The 5,181-nt window shown below is 53.5% G+C and overlaps 1 long non-coding RNA gene across 1 annotated transcript; it reads right to left on the minus strand.

Moving 5' to 3' along the window:
* Nucleotides 1-227: 227 nt before the first annotated feature.
* Nucleotides 228-4,439, minus strand: LOC127185824 (uncharacterized). Its single transcript, XR_007830218.1, has 3 exons — nucleotides 4,302-4,439; nucleotides 1,838-1,965; nucleotides 228-479 (listed from the first exon to the last, which is right to left on the minus strand). It is a non-coding gene; the product is annotated as an uncharacterized LOC127185824 (long non-coding RNA).
* Nucleotides 4,440-5,181: the final 742 nt, after the last annotated feature.

The raw sequence follows: 5,181 nt of genomic DNA on the forward strand, positions 1-5,181 counted from the left end.
GTTTTCTCGGCAGCCTTTACCCGAGTGCTTTATTTAGACAGGCTTTATTTACAGTACACATGTTTTCGGCGGCTCGTTATTCTGGAGGCGGGAATGGAAACTGGGCAAGAGCTGTTCTCCCCCATGAGCGTTGCCTTTAGAAGGGGTTGAGGATCCGGAGCATCAGAGGACCCCACTTTCGATTGTCAGTAAGATCATGTCCAAGAAACTGGGGCAGAAGAGGGTACTGGGAGACCCACAGTGGGCCAATCCTCTCACAGCCCCATCTTACAAATGTGTGACACCAGGAGGAAAGTGAGACTTCTCCAGGACCACAGCAGGGCAACAATCAGTTTAGTGTGAAAAAACGTAATTCCATCCATTTCTGGAGCTTCTCCTTCGACCCATTTGGACTTCCCGGGGTTCTCTGGCCTTCATTTCCTCTGGTTCTGTTAGTAGTCTCCTGGCTGCTCCAGGCTGGAGGGCCTCTGGTTGCCAGCCTACAGTCAAGAGGGATTTTTGGCAGCCTCTCAGTAAGTGGGGTGGTCCAGTTAGGGACTGCAGGAAATTGTCTGAGCTAGATTAAATATTTTACAAAACCTTTTGGGAGGGGGGCTACGGTTGACTTGAAGCTGGCAATGTTAAACCAAACAAAAGTTAACGAGTTCTCTCTTTTGACTTTTAAGGTACAGAAAGGGGAGGGTGGTTAGAGGAAATAAATATAATGGCCTTTCCTCTTATTTTTCCTCTGCATCCTTCTCCTTGGTGTTCAGAGTTCACTAGCCTCTGGGATTGGGATGATCGGAAGACCTGAGGTCCCTTTCTGAGGGGATCTGCAGCCCACTTGGTATCAGGTGATTGCTGAGTCCTAAGCCTAAAGCTGTTAGCTTCTGATTACCGCTTACTGCAGTCTGTCAGGAAGAGCACTGGCCCCAGGTACGGCTGGGACTCATCTTTGCAGATAACAGAGGCCTCAGTCCAGAGGTCCAGATCCGTCCCTAGGAGGTAAAGGACCTATTCTTGCTGCATTTCTGGGTTTTCTAGCCCTTTCTTGAGTCTCTGCCAGCAAAATCTGAACTGCTCCTGGGATTTGCGGTGTTTCCCCTCCCTCAGTCCTGCACCCCTTGGTGCTTGCCCTGAGTGAGCTTGGGTGTGACCTCCCCCTTTCCATATTCTGGCTGCTGTAGTGTGGGAGCTCTGCAGGGCGGAACTGAACTGTGGCCACTCAAAAGGAGGGAGGCTTGACCTTAAGCCGGGAGAAGGCAGATTCACAGCCTGAAGCTCTGCAGGGAGACCCAGAGCTGCAAGGGAGCCTCAGGCAGTGCCACAGCTCAGCAGCTCGGAGAAAGCTTGTAAAACGAAACCAGCTCTGGGAGGCAGGGGGCCAAGAGGCTAGGGAGCTTCCGTGCTGTGAGTGTGCCCTTCGGGTATGCACAGGCCACTGGGAACAAGAGCAACTGCTTGGGCACAGGCGGCGGGGGCGGGTAGGGGTGTGTGCTTAGGGTTGCCGCTAGGGCCCCAGTGGAGCTAGTGGGTGGGAGGCAAGGTCAGAAGACAATTGCTGGAGGGAGCTTCGGCGAAGAATACCTGGGGATTGGATTAGGAGGGGACCTCCAACTGTCATCAAAGGTCCCATGTATGGAGATTGGTTTAGTTTTAAACATTCACATTTGGAGTGGCATTTCCCCCCCTCCACCCCCCCCCACCACCACAAGGTAAAGGCCCTTTCCATAGAAAATCGCAAGCTCTTTGCTACTGAATCCGGAGAACATCCCTCACCCCCTCCCACTATTTTAGTTGGAGCAAGGGACTCGAAAAATTGCTGCACAGGCTTTAGGAGAGAGACCGAAGGGCCTACCCGCTTACAGTAGACAAGCCGATGTCCCTTTGGGATTGGAGTGAGGAAAGATACAGCAAACCATTGTCTGAGTTTGCATCCCTCGATTCTCCAGCCCGTTTACATCTACACATGTCCAATTTTGGTGTCTGAAAAAAAAAAAAAAAAGCAAACAGCACAAAAACAAAACCATATGACAAGACTGGCTACAAACCCCAAAGAATCGAGGAGGCTGCGGGGGGGGGGGCGAGGTGGTGGCTGGGAATGGGGGAGGGTAAATTATGGCAGAGTGGGGTGAGGCAGCGCATAACTCCAAAGTTTTGTCTGTTTTCTAACACCCTCCCCGTCCCCCCCCCCACCCCGCCCCGCCATCCATGGAGCTCATCTGATGTTCGTCCAACTCCCTGCAATAGATTTCTAAACCCGAGGAAAGTGTGGAATTACAGTCTTCAGGCAAGGCGCTGCTACAAGGCAGCATAGCCCGGGAGTGCAGAAGCTCAGGCCAGTAGCAGGGAGACCCCCCCTCCCCCTCCCCCTGCCTCTGCTGTTCCGTCCTCCTTAAGGTCCATAGCCAAGAGGTCTATTAACGCCCATGCACGCTCTGCAGTCTGGGGGTGGGGGTGGGAATGCGGGGAAGAACGGCAAAAAGGCTACTCACCCAGTAAGCTAAGTCGAGGCTGTCTACTTCTCTGCCCTGTCCTGACTCCTTTAGCCTTTCTACACCAATGCCCCCCCCCCCCCTTATAAATGTCTGTTTCCTCCTCTCCGCTCCTGGTCCCCAACCCCGCTTCCTCTGGTGTGAGAAGGGGTCACTTGGTCACTTGTGCGAACTCTGGAGTCCAAGGGCCAGGTGCTTTGTTCGCCAAGGGCTTCCCCTCCCAAATGATCCCCATTTATATTATATATCACCCCCCCCACACACACACTTACCCCGAATACAAACAGCAGGGGTTTATAAGCTCATTATCACAGGCCTAGGTCTGGGTGACCTCGAAGCTGCCTTCCCGTGGGGCACACTCTTATGACATAGCAAGCTGGAGTCTCCACCCTTCACAGGCACCCTACCCCTTGTACCCGAAAGCCCGGTAGTGGTGTTTATACGGGAATATTTCGGACTGTGTTGGCTTTGGGACAGGCTAGGAGGAGAAGGCCCCCAGGGACAGCCTGAGCAGCGGGACGACGACCCCTCCCAGCGCCCAGTTGCTGTGGTCCCCCGGAGCAGATGGCAACTTTGTCTCCTGGTGTGTGCGCAACCACTTTCAACACATTCAAAAGACAGCGCTCAGGCTGTCGGGGAACCCTCACTGACGTTCAGAACCGATTAAAGACCCGAGACGGTGCCAGGCGCAGTGGAGGGTTATGAATTAATCATGGGGGTTACCGATATCTGAGGCTCCCCAGGGCAGTCCCTCTATTATTAAGCAGCCCCACTGCCCATTCCTGACCCCCCACCCCCCCACCGCAAAGGGGGTAGGAGCGGCGTCTTTTGCACTGCTCCAATTAACAGCCACCCGGTAATGTGAAAAGTGTTTGCCCTGCCACCCTCCGCGAGGGCTCAGGCCCGGCCTGCCAGACGCGGAGTAGAAAGCTCAACCTTTGGGACAAGCTCGAATATAAACGCTAGAAATCAAACCCTGGACTTGGGGGGCGGGGGAGCTGTTCTCAGTCTATCGCCAACCAACCGTAAGGCATAGGTCCAGGCGGGCGGGCGAGGGCGATGTCCGAGGCCACCCACAGCTGGCTCTGTGTCCTGGGATCCCAGAGCAGCCTCAACCTTGAGGCTCTGGCGATGTTCCAGACACGGGTGGGGGATGTGTGTGTGTGGGGGGGGGCGGCAGCGGATTCAGGTTCTTGTACTCTGTGAAACCCCATTGCAGCTCCTAGACCTCTTAGGCCCACTGACTGGCATATCCATGCTCCAAGCAACACAGGGTTGCCCTAAATGACCCGTACCCCCGCCCCCACCGGGAACCCAGGCACACGTCTCCACCACGGAACCGGCTGTCTGTGCTGTATTGTTCTCATCTCCCGTTTATTTCTCAGGCCTGCCTGGCCCCAGATTTCTGCAAGACGGAGCAGTCTTCGGGTTCCTCCTGCTTCCAGAGGGGCCATAAAAAACAGATGGTCTCATTAGGAACAATTTATGCATATATATTTCGAAGAGTTCAGCAGAGTCGGGGGTAGGTTTGCAGGCCCTGCGTCAGGCAGGAGCAAAATATCACCACTTGCAAATGTTTCCAGTTTTCAAAATAATGGCCTATCCAAAGTAGCTAAGCAACGAATTACTCAAACACTAGACGGTTGGATGCCAATATTATCACATTCGTCCTGTTCCTCAAACCGTCCACCTCTCCGTCATTGGATTTCGGAGGGAGGCTCCCGGGCCTCACACCCCTAAGCCTGCGGCTTCCTTTCAATAACTATTTCCAATCTCCAAGTCAAATCACTTAATAATTATAGAGGCAACTCGAGCAAACCCAATTACCCGTAGGCAGCCCTTCCCAGATGGGAAGTCCGTCTCGCACGACTCCCACAGTGGCCCAAATTCTGGGGAGGTTTCTTTTGCGTCCGATTTCTTTTTTTGTCAGTGCTCCTCCAGCGCCCGGAAATGTTTCTTTTCCCGGACCCTTCATTTTAGAGGCAACTCCTTCCCCCCCCCCCCTTTCCCTTTCCTTCCTTCCTGCTAGGAGATATCCCCGCCCCACAGGAGGCGCTGCCTTCAGGCTAAATTTACTGCCGCGTCAGGTTTAAGCCTTAGGCGTTGTAGACCTGGCGTTGGAACGGCGGAAGCCAGAGACAGAGCCCTATTCATTTGCAAAGGAAGGCTGAATGATTCGCTCGCTTGGCTGCCCCTCGCCTCCTCGATCCTCCCTTCAGGCCTAGCTCGTGGCTTAAGTGCACCTTGTTTTGTGGGCTGTGTGCCAGAGCTCAGACAGGCCTTACCCTACGGTTTGTGTGTGCTGCTGCTGGTGGGGATCTCACTTTTAATGTCACCGCGGTTATGGGCATGTGGCAATAATGCTTACCACCAGGGCATCGTGCCAAGCATTTCATCTCCTATTCATGGCGATCTCTTCCCAATCCAAGCAGCCACCCTTACATGGGAATCATTTCTTCCACTTTGCAGAGGAAACTCCTAAGGTTAAGAAAGTCGCTTCAGATCACGCAGCTAGTTGGAAAAAAAAAAAAAAAGCCTTAGTCTAAGGCCTAGAGTTTTCACTCACAGCTTCAAAGACACCTTCCGGAATTGTAGAAGCCATAGGGGGCGGGAAGGGGACTGTTGAATTTGCAGCCGAGGACTCATGCCTCAGAGGTTTCTAGCTAGAGGTGTAATCCTGTACTAGGACTAGGAAAGAACCCGTGGG

The sequence above is a fragment of the Acomys russatus genome, chromosome X (assembly GCF_903995435.1).
Source record: "Acomys russatus chromosome X, mAcoRus1.1, whole genome shotgun sequence".
In the NCBI taxonomy this organism is placed as follows: Eukaryota; Metazoa; Chordata; class Mammalia; order Rodentia; family Muridae; genus Acomys; species Acomys russatus.